The sequence below is a fragment of the Convolutriloba macropyga genome, chromosome 11, assembly GCF_964194025.1.
Source record: "Convolutriloba macropyga chromosome 11, txConMacr16.3, whole genome shotgun sequence".
In the NCBI taxonomy this organism is placed as follows: Eukaryota; Metazoa; Xenacoelomorpha; order Acoela; family Convolutidae; genus Convolutriloba; species Convolutriloba macropyga.
Genome location: NC_134478.1, coordinates 21,125,156 through 21,141,000, shown reverse-complemented (window position 1 = coordinate 21,141,000; position 15,845 = coordinate 21,125,156).

Genomic DNA, 15,845 nt, shown 5'->3' with positions numbered 1-15,845 from the left:
TAATTGCTGTTTGACCTCGTGATATCGACCTCCGCTACACGTGCACACGCTGACGAACACGACAGCAGCGTTCCAGGTGTGTCCATCTGACATTCCAGGCCAGACGAGGTCGGCCCACGTCCACCTTCATCAGCAGTAGCACCTCCGACCTCCAACCAACAACACACCAGACCCCCCCAAAGAGCACAACGTGTCAGGAAATTTCTTGAACGTCAGATTGCACACAATGGCCGGAAGAATAAAGAACTACTGAAATCTCATTGATCTGAAGCATAAAAAGGAGAGAAGCAGCGAAATCTAAAACCTGTAAAAGGGGACAAGTTAATATTAAACCACATGAGAACAAAAGAATAATTTGAATCATGAAATGATTTGAATATTCAATTCAGAGCAGGATGAGGACGACGCCTCATAATATTAAACCGGAAACGCAGAATTCACAGATTATTCGCAGAATTCACGTATTAAGCCGGAAATATTAAGCCTCATAATATTAAGCTGGAAACGCAGAATTCACAGATTATTCGCAGAATTCACGTATTAAGCCGGAAATATTAAGCCTCATAATATTAAGCTGGAAACGCAGAATTCACAGATTGTTCGCAGAATTAACGTAGCACCGACAGTATAAGTGCACCCATATGCCGATAGCCCTCTCCAAATTTATCGAAATGGAACTTACAATTGTCGTCAAAGTCTTCTCGTCTTATAAGCCTACTACTTTTTAATTGGGGGCCCAACCTGTTACGCAAAAACATATTATTGTAAGCAACTAGATGGACGGGCAGATCTTTCCGTCTCATATGGCCGGCAAACTTTACTTCAGTTGGCCACACACTCCGACTAAACTCTTTAAACTTCTGGCAAATTAGATTAACATTCAAGTTTTTGACATCGTTATCCCCAACAATAACAAAAGCATGTGTGTAGCCTCTCGTTTGTGCTACAAGACTCATCAGATCATGACAGCGGCGCCCTCCTTTGCCGTCATAGACCGGACTGCAAAAAAAAGTTAATAGTTACATTGATGAAATTAAAGTAGTTACGCTGATGAAATTAAAATAGCATATGTTTTACCAATATGCTGCTAATAGGGGATCCCGTTCAAGATGTGGTTGGGCATCTCTGAGGTTTGAATCGCCAATTATCAGACATCGGATCTGGGGAAAAACAAAAAATGGGGCAAAATATTTTGAAAATTCAGAGGACTTTTCATTATGATAAGTTTTTAGATTGAAAAAGCAAATATAATTGGCAGATAGAAAAGACAAACATAGCTATCTATCTATCTATCTATCTATCCAGCTATCTATCTATCTATCTATCTATCTATCTATCTATCTATCTATCTATCTATCTATCTATCTATCTATCTATCTATCTATCTATCTATCTATCTATCTATCTATCTATCTATCTATCTATCTATCTATCTATCTATCTATCTATCTATCTATCTATCTATCTATCTATCTATCTATCTATCTATCTATCTATCTATCTATCTATCTATCTATCTATCTATCTATCTAATCTATCTATCTATCTACCTATCTATCTAATCTATCTATCTATCTACCTACCTATCTATCTATCTATCTATCTATCTATCTATCTATCTATCTATCTATCTATCTAATCTATCTAATCTATCTAATCTATCTATCTATCTATCTATCTATCTATCTATCTATCTATCTATCTATCTATCTATCTATCTATCTATCTATCTATCTATCTATCTATCTATCTATCTATCTATCTATCTATCTATCTATCTATCTAATCTATCTAATCTATCTATCTATCTATCTATCTATCTATCTATCTATCTATCTATCTATCTATCTATCTATCTATCTATCTATCTATCTATCTATCTATCTATCTATCTATCTATCTATCTATCTATCTATCTATCTATCTATCTATCTATCTATCTATCTATCTATCTATCTATCTATCTACCTATCTATCTACGCAGAACAAGCTCAGTAGCTTGATGCGACTTTTAAAAAAATAAGGAAAGAATTGACTGATTTGCAAAGCAAGCTCAGTAGCTTGATGCAAGTCTTACTTCTAAATTGGGCGACAAAACTTTGAATTAAAATAAGCTCTTTAGTTTGATGCAAATACAGTTTCGAAGGAAGGCAAGAGTGACAAGTTTGCAAAACAAGCTCAGTAGCTTGATGCATTAAAATAAAAAAATGGCACTAATTCTACGCAGAACAAGCTCAGTAGCTTGATGCGACTTTTAAAAAAGTAAGGAAAGAAATGACTGATTTGCAAAGCAAGCTCAGTAGCTTGATGCAAGTCTTACTTCTAAATTGGGCGACAAAACTTTGAATTAAAGTAAGCTCTTTAGTTTGATGCAACTTTAGTTTCGAAGGAAGGCAAGAGTGACAAGTTTGCAAAACAAGCTCAGTAGCTTGATGCATTAAAATAAACAAAAAATGGCACTAATTCTACGCAGAACAAGCTCAGTAGCTTGATGCGACTTTTAAAAAAGTAAGGAAAGAAATGACTGATTTGCAAAGCAAGCTCAGTAGCTTGATGCAAGTCTTACTTCTAAATTGGGCGACAAAACTTTGAATTAAAATAAGCTCTTTAGTTTGATGCAAATACAGTTTCGAAGGAAGGCAAGAGTGACAAGTTTGCAAAACAAGCTCAGTAGCTTGACGCATTAAAATAAAAAAAATGGCACTAATTCTACGCAGAACAAGCTCAGTAGCTTGATGCGACTTTTAAAAAAGTAAGGAAAGAAATGACTGATTTGCAAAGCAAGCTCAGTAGCTTGATGCAAGTCTTACTTCTAAATTGGGCGACAAAACTTTGAATTAAAATAAGCTCTTTAGTTTGATGCAAATTTAGTTTCGAAGGAAGGCAAGAGTGACAAGTTTGCAAAACAAGCTCAGTAGCTTGATGCATTAAAATAAATAAAAAATGGCACTAATTCTACGCAGAACAAGCTCAGTAGCTTGATGCGACTTTTAAAAAAGTAAGGAAAGAAATGACTGATTTGCAAAGCAAGCTCAGTAGCTTGATGCAAGTCTTACTTCTAAATTGGGCAACAAAACTTTGAATTAAAAAAAGCTCTCTAGTTTGATGCAAATTTAGTTTCGAAGGAAGGCAAGAGTGACAAGTTTGCAAAACAAGCTCAGTAGCTTGATGCATTAAAATAAATAAAAAATGGCACTAATTCTACGCAGAACAAGCTCAGTAGCTTGATGCGGCTTTTAAAAAAATAAGGAAAGAAATGACTGATTTGCAAAGCAAGCTCAGTAGCTTGATGCAAGTCTTACTTCTAAATTGGGCGACAAAACTTTGAATTGAAATAAGCTCTTTAGTTTGATGCAAATTTAGTTTCGAAGGAAGGCAAGAGTGACAAGTTTGCAAAACAAGCTCAGTAGCTTGATGCATTAAAATAAATAAAAAATGGCACTAATTCTACGCAGAACAAGCTCAGTAGCTTGATGCGGCTTTTAAAAAAATAAGGAAAGAAATGACTGATTTGCAAAGCAAGCTCAGTAGCTTGATGCAAGTCTTACTTCTAAATTGGGCGACAAAACTTTGAATTGAAATAAGCTCTTTAGTTTGATGCAAATTTAGTTTCGAAGGAAGGCAAGAGTGACAAGTTTGCAAAACAAGCTCAGCAGCTTGATGCATTAAAATAAATAAAAAAAATGTTACTAATTCTACGCAGAACAAGCTCAGTAGCTTGATGCGACTTTTAAAAAAGTAAGGAAAGAAATGACTGATTTGCAAAGCAAGCTCAGTAGCTTGATGCAAGTCTTACTTCTAAATTGGGCGACAAAACTTTGAATTAAAATAAGCTCTTTAGTTTGATGCAAATTTAGTTTCGAAGGAGGGGCAAGAGTGACAAGTTTGCAAAACAAGCTCAGTAGCTTGATGCATTAAAATAAATAAAAAATGGCACTAATTCTACGCAGAACAAGCTCAGTAGCTTGATGCGACTTTTAAAAAAGTAAGGAAAGAAATGACTGATTTGCAAAGCAAGCTCAGTAGCTTGATGCAAGTCTTATTTCTAAATTGAGCGACAAAACTTTGAATTAAAATAAGCTCTTTAGTTTGATGCAAATTTAGTTTCGAAGGAAGGCAAGAGTGACAAGTTTGCAAAACAAGCTCAGTAGCTTGATGCATTAAAATAAATAAAAAATGGCACTAATTCTACGCAGAACAAGCTCAGTAGCTTGATGCGACTTTTAAAAAAATAAGGAAAGAAATGACTGATTTGCAAAGCAAGCTCAGTAGCTTGATGCAAGTCTTACTTCTAAATTGGGCGACAAAACTTTGAATTAAAATAAGCTCTTTAGTTTGATGCAAATACAGTTTCGAAGGAAGGCAAGAGTGACAAGTTTGCAAAACAAGCTCAGTAGCTTGATGCATTAAAATAAATAAAAAATGGCACTAATTCTACGCAGAACAAGCTCAGTAGCTTGATGCGACTTTTAAAAAAGTAAGGAAAGAAATGACTGATTTGCAAAGCAAGCTCAGTAGCTTGATGCAAGTCCTACCTCTAAATTGGGCGACAAAACTTTGAATTAAAATAAGCTCTTTAGTTTGATGCAAATTTAGTTTCGAAGGAAGGCAAGAGTGACAAGTTTGCAAAACAAGCTCAGTAGCTTGATGCATTAAAATAAATAAAAAATGGCACTAATTCTACGCAGAACAAGCTCAGTAGCTTGATGCGACTTTTAAAAAAGTAAGGAAAGAAATGACTGATTTGCAAAGCAAGCTCAGTAGCTTGATGCAAGTCTTACTTCTAAATTGGGCGACAAAACTTTGAATTAAAACAAGCTCTTTAGTTTGATGCAAATTTAGTTTCGAAGGAAGGCAAGAGTGACAAGTTTGCAAAACAAGCTCAGTAGCTTGATGCATTAAAATAAATAAAAAATGGCACTAATTCTACGCAGAACAAGCTCAGTAGCTTGATGCGACTTTTAAAAAAATAAGGAAAGAAATGACTGATTTGCAAAGCAAGCTCAGTAGCTTGATGCAAGTCTTACTTCTAAATTGGGCGACAAAACTTTGAATTAAAATAAGCTCTTTAGTTTGATGCAAATAAAGTTTCGAAGGAAGGCAAGAGTGACAAGTTTGCAAAACAAGCTCAGTAGCTTGATGCATTAAAGTAAATAAAAAATGGCACTAATTCTACGCAGAACAAGCTCAGTAGCTTGATGCGACTTTTAAAAAAATAAGGAAAGAAATGACTGATTTGCAAAGCAAGCTCAGTAGCTTGATGCAAGTCTTACTTCTAAATTGGGCGACAAAACTTTGAATTAAAATAAGCTCTTTAGTTTGATGCAAATACAGTTTCGAAGGAAGGCAAGAGTGACAAGTTTGCAAAACAAGCTCAGTAGCTTGATGCATTAAAATAAAAAAAATGGCACTAATTCTACGCAGAACAAGCTCAGTAGCTTGATGCGACTTTTAAAAAAGTAAGGAAAGAAATGACTGATTTGCAAAGCAAGCTCAGTAGCTTGATGCAAGTCTTACTTCTAAATTGGGCGACAAAACTTTGAATTAAAACAAGCTCTTTAGTTTGATGCAAATACAGTTTCGAAGGAAGCCAAGAGTGACAAGTTTGCAAAACAAGCTCAGTAGCTTGATGCATTAAAATAAATAAAAAATGGCACTAATTCTACGCAGAACAAGCTCAGTAGCTTGATGCGACTTCTAAAAAAATGAGGAAAGAAATGACTGATTTGCAAAGCAAGCTCAGTAGCTTGATGCAAGTCTTACTTATAAATTGGGCGACAAAACTTTGAATTAAAATAAGCTCTTTAGTTTGATGCAAATACAGTTTCGAAGGAAGGCAAGAGTGACAAGTTTGCAAAACAAGCTCAGTAGCTTGATGCATTAAAATAAATAAAAAATGGCACTAATTCTACGCAGAACAAGCTCAGTAGCTTGATGCGACTTTTAAAAAAGTAAGGAAAGAAATGACTGATTTGCAAAGCAAGCTCAGTAGCTTGATGCAAGTCTTACTTCTAAATTGGGCGACAAAACTTTGAATTAAAACAAGCTCTTTAGTTTGATGCAAATACAGTTTCGAAGGAAGCCAAGAGTGACAAGTTTGCAAAACAAGCTCAGTAGCTTGATGCATTAAAATAAATAAAAATTGGCACTAATTCTACGCAGAACAAGCTCAGTAGCTTGATGCGACTTTTAAAAAAATAAGGAAAGAAATGACTGATTTGCAAAGCAAGCTCAGTAGCTTGATGCAAGTCTTACTTCTAAATTGGGCGACAAAACTTTGAATTAAAATAAGCTCTTTAGTTTGATGCAAATACAGTTTCGAAGGAAGGCAAGAGTGACAAGTTTGCAAAACAAGCTCAGTAGCTTGATGCATTAAAATAAATAAAAAATGGCACTAATTCTACGCAGAACAAGCTCAGTAGCTTGATGCGACTTTTAAAAAAATAAGGAAAGAAATGACTGATTTGCAAAGCAAGCTCAGTAGCTTGATGCAAGTCTTACTTCTAAATTGGGCGACAAAACTTTGAATTAAAATAAGCTCTTTAGTTTGATGCAAATACAGTTTCGAAGGAAGGCAAGAGTGACAAGTTTGCAAAACAAGCTCAGTAGCTTGATGCATTAAAATAAAAAAAATGGCACTAATTCTACGCAGAACAAGCTCAGTAGCTTGATGCGACTTTTAAAAAAGTAAGGAAAGAAATGACTGATTTTCAAAGCAAGCTCAGTAGCTTGATGCAAGTCTTACTTCTAAATTGGGCGACAAAACTTTGAATTAAAACAAGCTCTTTAGTTTGATGCAAATTTAGTTTCGAAGGAAGGCAAGAGTGACAAGTTTGCAAAACAAGCTCAGTAGCTTGATGCATTAAAATAAATAAAAAATGGCACTAATTCTACGCAGAACAAGCTCAGTAGCTTGATGCGACTTTTAAAAAAATAAGGAAAGAAATGACTGATTTGCAAAGCAAGCTCAGTAGCTTGATGCAAGTCTTACTTCTAAATTGGGCGACAAAACTTTGAATTAAAATAAGCTCTTTAGTTTGATGCAAATACAGTTTCGAAGGAAGGCAAGAGTGACAAGTTTGCAAAACAAGCTCAGTAGCTTGATGCATTAAAATAAATAAAAAATGGCACTAATTCTACGCAGAACAAGCTCAGTAGCTTGATGCGACTTTTAAAAAAATAAGGAAAGAAATGACTGATTTGCAAAGCAAGCTCAGTAGCTTGATGCAAGTCTTACTTCTAAATTGGGCGACAAAACTTTGAATTAAAATAAGCTCTTTAGTTTGATGCAAATACAGTTTCGAAGGAAGGCAAGAGTGACAAGTTTGCAAAACAAGCTCAGTAGCTTGATGCATTAAAATAAAAAAAATGGCACTAATTCTACGCAGAACAAGCTCAGTAGCTTGATGCGACTTTTAAAAAAGTAAGGAAAGAAATGACTGATTTGCAAAGCAAGCTCAGTAGCTTGATGCAAGTCTTACTTCTAAATTGGGCGACAAAACTTTGAATTAAAACAAGCTCTTTAGTTTGATGCAATTTTAGTTTCGAAGGAAGGCAAGAGTGACAAGTTTGCAAAACAAGCTCAGTAGCTTGATGCGACTTTTAAAAAAATAAGGAAAGAAATGACTGATTTGCAAAGCAAGCTCAGTAGCTTGATGCAAGTCTTACTTCTAAATTGGGCGACAAAACTTTGAATTAAAATAAGCTCTTTAGTTTGATGCAAACAGTTTCGAAGGAAGGCAAGAGTGACAAGTTTGCAAAACAAGCTCAGTAGCTTGATGCATTAAAATAAATAAAAAATGGCACTAATTCTACGCAGAACAAGCTCAGTAGCTTGATGCGACTTTTAAAAAAATAAGGAAAGAAATGACTGATTTGCAAAGCAAGCTCAGTAGCTTGATGCAAGTCTTACTTCTAAATTGGGCGACAAAACTTTGAATTAAAATAAGCTCTTTAGTTTGATGCAAATACAGTTTCGAAGGAAGGCAAGAGTGACAAGTTTGCAAAACAAGCTCAGTAGCTTGATGCATTAAAATAAAAAAAATGGCACTAATTCTACGCAGAACAAGCTCTGTAGCTTGATGCGACTTTTAAAAAAGTAAGGAAAGAAATGACTGATTTGCAAAGCAAGCTCAGTAGCTTGATGCAATTCTTACTTCTAAATTGGGCGACAAAACTTTGAATTAAAACAAGCTTAGTTTGATGCAAATTTAGTTTCGAAGGAAGGCAAGAGTGACAAGTTTGCAAAACAAGCTCAGTAGCTTGATGCATTAAAATAAAAAAATGGCACTAATTCTACGCAGAACAAGCTCAGTAGCTTGATGCGACTTTTAAAAAAGTAAGGAAAGAAATGACTGATTTGCAAAGCAAGCTCAGTAGCTTGATGCAAGTCTTACTTCTAATTTGGGCGACAAAACTTTGAATTAAAACAAGCTCTTTAGTTTGATGCGAATTTAGTTTCGAAGGAAGGCAAGAGTGACAAGTTTGCAAAACAAGCTCAGTAGCTTGATGCATTAAAATAAATAAAAAATGGCACTAATTCTACGCAGAACAAGCTCAGTAGCTTGATGCGACTTTTAAAAAAATAAGGAAAGAAATGACTGATTTGCAAAGCAAGCTCAGTAGCTTGATGCAAGTCTTACTTCTAAATTGGGTGACAAAACTTTGAATTAAAATAAGCTCTTTAGTTTGATGCAAATACAGTTTCGAAGGAAGGCAAGAGTGACAAGTTTGCAAAACAAGCTCAGCAGCTTGATGCATTAAAATAAATAAAAAAATGGCACTAATTCTACGCAGAACAAGCTCAGTAGCTTGATGCATGAAAATATAAGACAAATTGGCACTAATTCGACACAGAATAGGCTCAGTAGCTTGATGGGATTTCAAAGAAATGAAATAAGGTGTTTTTAACGTTTTTTCTTCTCATGAATGCTCAAAATTTGAGCACAATCTTGCAATAATTTTTCTGCCCAATACGCACTGTTTGTCATCCATAAGGTCGGTAAATAGAAACACTTTCTTCATGAGACGTGCAGGAACAGACTTTAGAATATTTGTTTCCTCTACCTCAAAAAAGAAGCCTTTCACTCGTCCAATCTCACGCAAAGTTCGAAGAATTTTGATTTCAGCCTGTACCTCGTTGAAGAAAGGTGACCCAGGTTGCGTAAAGAAATACTGGATTTGACCAAAAACTTCATCGGTGTTCTCGATAAAAGACACAAAACAGTTTGCATGTTTTGATCTTGCGTACGCCGGGGAGTCGAAGTAGGTGTTCTGAAAATAATGACGGTTAAAAAAGTCAGCTTCAGCGTAAAGGGATTTTCCATGTTTGACAGCACTTGTATAAATGAACTCATCGCAGTAACTAGCATTATCAATGTAAACGTTTCCTGTCAAATTACTGAAAATTTCTCTCAGTTTTGGGTCTTGAATCTGTGCGCTAGCAAATTTATGCCTCTGTAGAATTCTACGACATATGATCTCGCATTCATTTTGTGATCCTGTGAAGACGTCACCTAGGGTTCGATTTGCAGCTTCGAAAGACATCGCTGAATAACAATAAAGCGGTCCAAAACGTCTCACTTGGTCAACGAGATGTTTTAAACAGTGTACGTTAATAGTTTCGACGCGTTCGTTGCCATCATGAATCGAAACAATATCTTCGCAGAAGCGTAGCAGGAGTTTCTCAGCTGCAGCGGTGTTTGTGTCTTTGCTAGATTCGAACAAAAGTCTTACGCCAAAAACCAAATTGACGAGATGATTGTACAACGTTTCAGGTATCCGATTTGAAAAAACGAGAGGGCTGATGTAAAACAACCAATTGAAATATTCATTGGCTTTGAACTGAGCCATTTCATCAAGTGGTCGAATCTTTTTAGAATAGGCTACCATTTCGCGTGGACAATTCAAGTTCGATAGAACTAAATTGACTTTAACTTTATCATCAGATGACAGGGCTCTGTAGCATAATTTCAGAGCTTCGGGAAAAACCCCTAACAAAACACAGTGCATATAATCGATAGGCGCTGCTAGGGGTAAATTATTAATAACTGAGGAGAAAGCACTTTTGCCCTTTACGCCAGCTACGTTAATCAATTCATCAACTGGAACTAATTCTGCGTATTTAACGAAAACGTTGTTTATATCCGGTTCGCGTATTTTTCCGATTTGAGCAAACGGATAATACGCATGTGTCTTACCAATTGTCTTGCCAGGTGCCGTGCAGTAATGACACCCGTAGAAACCATTAAACTTGAACATATTGAGCATATGGCTTTTTGCGCCCAAGTCTGCAATAAGAAGCTTGATTGAGAAAAAAGCTTGGAAGGAAACTCCGTTATGTTTGAAATTAACACCTGATAACAACTCAGAGTTTATGATTGGAACGAGTTCATTCCAATTGGGAGTAGTATTACCGTTAAACAGGGCACCCAAAACAATATTTTGACGACTCATCCTTTTCCTGGGCGGCAGATCTGCAACTTGAAACCAAACTGGCCACAACTCCTTCCGCAGTGTCGACTTTTTGATGTTGACGCCGTCAGAGAACAATAGCAGGTTAATAAAGACTTTCCTATCGTCATTTAAATCCACAGGAGGGCAAACAAATGTGTTACAATCTAGGTGTGGGCTTTCTTTCCGTTGATCACTGTATTCAATTATATCATTAAGATTTCTTTGGACAATGTCTCTTAATTCAAACCGGAAACCAGTTACACAAAGACTTTGTCTTGGTGACTTTTTCAGGAAACGCACGTCCTCTTCAAAAAGTTTTTTTGCTCTATGAATTTGCGAATAGCCGGTGGGAAAATTGTTTCCTTGTGGAAGAAACGCCTTTATCAGCGCATGCATTTTAGTTGAGCATTCGTCGGAAAGACTAAAGCGAGAACAAAAGGCATTCATTAGAACAGTGACATCATCGACGCAAATTGTGCTACCCTCAAACAATCGAGCGGAAATTTTGTGGGCAGTTATATCATTTATTTCAGGTGAAATATCCGGATCGGACACAGAAGCATTAGTTTCGGGGGAAATACCTCCATCGGAAACAGCAGCATTAATTTCAGGAGAAATAACCCGATCGGACACAGAAGGTTTGTCAGAAAGAGAATTTTCCGAAGATGGAGTAAAGTTTTCTTGTGGCGAGTCAAACACGTTCTCCGCAGCAGCATGGGAATCAAGTGACGTTCGTTCGGAGCTTGTTGTTTCTAATTGAGAGATACTGCTTTCTGTCGTCTGTTCCGACTCAAAGTCGTTTCCTACCGTCTGAATGTTGGCTGATAGGTTAGGTAGTTCGGGTGAACCATAAATGCTTAACGGACTGCTTGTTAATTCATTGACCTTTTCTATTAATTTACGACCTCTAAGTTTTTGCTTTTTTGGTGGACAAGGCGAACAGTGTGAAGATGATTGTTCTCCCTCTAAATCAACTAACACCTCGTTTGCAAGATCATCGAGCAAATTTTGCAGTAAAAGTTCGAAAATACAATCGCATTCTGCATTTCTTCTTTCCTTTAAACGGCAAGTGCGGCAGAGACACTCGTTTTCTTCGAAAAATTCGGGACCATACTTAACAAAAATTTCGTCCCCTGGGTAAATTTTTTTCTTGATCCTCAATTGGACTATTCCTGAATCACTCGAAAAATCATACTCACAATTGGGCTCACAATTGGAGTTCACAAAACGAATGGGACCAAGTAAAAGTAATTGCTGTCCTGTGCGTTCAGAGGACATAACTGATAGATTTGTCACCGCACCAAATGGAACTGGGGCTACAAAACCTGAAGGTTTCCGTTTGAAAATCTCGGGCGGGTGAACAACACTTTTTCCTCTGTAAACTAGTCGGTAGCCTCCGAAGTTGTCATGCTCAATTGCAAACGTAGGTGCCAGATCTTTGTACGATTGACACAGGATTTCAAACGTCTCTTTCCATTTCAAGTCACTCTTAATTTTTCGCAGGAAATTACATTCTCTTAAAGGTTGAATAGGCGTCATTGCAGGTCTATCAGGTGTCTGAACAAATTTCTCTACCGCAAAATAATCGCATTGAGCAAGCACTGACCATTCAAGTTTTTTAGGCAGCATTATCTCTAGAAATAGGGAAAATTTGAAAAACCTTTGTTTTCATGCATCCGAAAATTTTTTGAAAAAAAGAGCAAACAAAAACGTCAATTTATCAAATCGGAAAGCCGGAGAGCAACTAATCAAAAGAACGAGAAGGTTATTCAATGAAGATGCCTTGAAAAGAAACAGATAAATTTAATCCATATGAACTCAAGAAAAGTTGAGCAACGAAGCGCATTTTAAAAAGCACATACAGTTAAGAAAATGTAAATGTCCACCAGAGATATTGTTTTTCTGGAGAGTCGGTTAATGAACACCACTTTCAGAGAACAGTCACTAGTCATAGCTCTTCCGAAGTTTCTTCAGCGTTGACTGTTTCCGTCAATCTTGTTTGACTTGGTCCCGGCGCCGATCTCATACCATCTTCCTTTGGTTCGTAGCTCTTGCGTTCGCCAGAACGGATCGCATTTGCGCGGTTATTTAGGCTTGCTTTTGCTAGCTCGTAACAGTGGAGCCACTGATCCTCGTACTTAAGTCGAAAGAGATCTGAAGTAAAAAACAGCAAAAATTGATCAATTGCATTTACTAATTGAAAAACGGACCAGTTTTCTAAGATCTGTAAATTGTTTTCGTTGGCTCTTGTAAAACATTTAAAACCGCAAGAACTCTGCCATTTAAAAAAAAACAAATTAAAAACTATAAGACCTCACAAACCTTTGAAAAGAGTCTTTCTTGTCGGTGAAAAATCAGTCCTGGAGACTACACCCTGTTTTTGCTTTATCTTTGGAGACAACATATGTTGCTTAATTTCCTCAACAGTCCATAACCGTTTGCACGCGTTCCTTCCGACCAATTGAGGCGTTGCTCCACCAGTTGTCGCTAAATCGGTACCTTCTCCTGGGCCCTTTGTAATAAGAAGCAAGGCCTCATCTCTTTCCGGAAAGCTTTTGGCCACTGGGAGGAGAACACCCAGTTTGGACACTTCGGTAGTCTAGAAAAACTTTGCTTAAAAATAGGATCATTTCGCTCCTTTGTATTTACATTGAAAAATAACTCTTTCAAAAAAATTCTCAGCAACTTCAATATTTTCTCGTTTTTTATATTGTTTTTTATTTGCTCATTTAAATTTTTGCGTTTTAAAACCATTGCTCCTAATGTTTACTGAATTCTCTACTCTTTACTTACAAGTTGCTTAATAGCGTTGGTTGACATTTGAATCTCCCTGTAATTCCTGTTCGAAAGTGATTTCAGTTCAGGTCTGAGCTCGGTCATACAATTTACTATGAGTGTCGCAGCTTCCATAATTTTGTCTGCTGCATTCTTCATAGCATCGGAGGCTTCACGATCAACTCTGCGAATCTTTGTCTCAGAAATCTCATCCGGGTTGATTGCTTTGCTCCGTTTCAGCTTGATTTTCTTATTCATCCCTGGTGTAGAGGAAAGAGGTTTCTTTTCATGTTCTTTGCACTTGTCTGCGGGTTCGTCGCCTATTGCGCTGCAGTCAGGTTCTTCAATTCCATTAGGCTCATACTGCAACTCGCTGAAAGTTTTTGATACCTCTTCCGGGTCAAAGACTTTAACAGGCACACTCTGTGATTCTGCTTGCCCCTCAGTTGCGTATGCATCCATGATTAGTTGGTCTTCTTTGCTTGAGCTCTGAGAACACGATTGGCCTACATCTAACTTTCGTCTTACTCCTTGTGACCCACAATGTTCGCTGAGCAAAATTTGATTAACATCGTCGTAAACTGTCATATTTGGGTCTCGTTCAGGGATATAGCGTGCAAAGCTGCTATTTCCGTTCGGATCGGTTATTTTAATAAGTGTATTTGCTTCCCATTCATTGCAAAACTCCTCGCCTCCTACCGTTAGCACCTCCGCTGTCCAAATGTAGGATTTTGTGCGTGGATTTTTTCTTGACCATTTAACGTTTATGAATTCGCCTTGCTAAAATAATGTCTTATTTGCGGTTGTTATTATTTTCCAAAAAGCTTAAATTCAAAAACGTTTCTGATCAATAAAATTTCATAATAAAACGCTTTCCACTCGAGAGAACATTTGTTTCTTTTTTAAAAAATATAAAGAAAAATAGAAAACACGTACTCACTTTTATATGTAAATGTTCGGATAAATCAAGACAAACAGAATCCCCAAGAGCGCGGACCACGCTGCAGGTGTTATCTTCAAACAATATGAGCCAGTGGGCCTTCTTAAGTTGATCCTTCGCTATCTTTAAGGCGTTTTGCTTAGATTGCCTCTCAGTAACACCCAACCCACGGTTCGTACGTGGTGGCAATCTAGTCTTTCCATCCTATAAAAAGGACGTTAGCAGTTTATTCCGTATAGGATGCTATCATCAGACTAAAACTATTGCTTCAAAACTCGTCAAGAGTAATATTTTTATTTAGAAATATAACCAAAACTTTAACAGCTCGGCTATAAGGGCCTCGTTTTAATCGTGCTGAAACCGCTTTAGGACTAATACTCAGAAATTAGGGCTTATAAGCTTGGCCCTACTTAGATGCGCACTTTTTGTCTATAACTAGTAAATGTTCACAGAGTTCAGTAGTCATTTTTTTAGTGACGTAAGGCACGCAATTGACCAAAAAGCCGAAATGACGCCATGCACACAAATTTTACTGCGAAGCAGTCGGAATCCTTGAAGTTAATAAAAGCCAATTCCGAGAAGTCAGATGATACGACTCACGGAATTTTAAAAACCACAATATCCCCAATAATAGCCGCTATCGCTTCGCGGCTACCTATCTATCTATCTATCTATCTATCTATCTATCTACCTATCTATCTACCTATCTATCTATCTACCTATCTATCTATCTATCTATCTATCTATCTATCTATCTACCTATCTATCTATCTATCTATCTATCTATCTATCTATCTATCTATCTATCTATCTATCTATCTATCTATCTATCTATCTATCTATCTATCTATCTATCTATCTATCTATCTATCTATCTATCTATCTATCTATCTATCTATCTATCTATCTATCTATCTATCTATCTATCTATCTATCTATCTATCTATCTATCTATCTATCTATCTATCTATCTATCTATCTATCTATCTATCTATCTATCTATCTATCTATCTATCTATCTATCTATCTATCTATCTATCTATCTATCTATCTATCTATCTATCTATCTATCTATCTATCTATCTATCTATCTATCTATCTATCTATCTATCTATCTATCTATCTATCTATCTATCTATCTATCTATCTATCTATCTATCTATCTATCTATCTATCTATCTATCTATCTATCTATCTATCTATCTATCTATCTATCGATCTATCTATCTATCTATCTATCTATCTATCTATCTATCTATCTATCTATCTATCTATCTATCTATCTATCTATCTATCTATCTATCTATCTATCTATCTATCTATCAATCAATCAATCAATCAATCAATCAATCAATCAATCAATCAATCAATCAATCTATCAATCTATCAATCTATCTATCAATCTATCTATCAATTTATCTATCAATCTATCTATCAATCTATCTATCTATCTATCTACCTATCTATCTACCTATCTATCTACCTATCTTTCTACCTATCTATCTATCTACCTATCTATCTACCTATCTATCTACCTATCTATCTACCTATCTATCTACCTATCTATCTACCTATCTATCTACCTATCTATCTACCTATCTATCTACCTATCTATCTACCTATCTATCTACCTATCTATCTACCTACCTATCTACCTACCTATCTACCTACATAT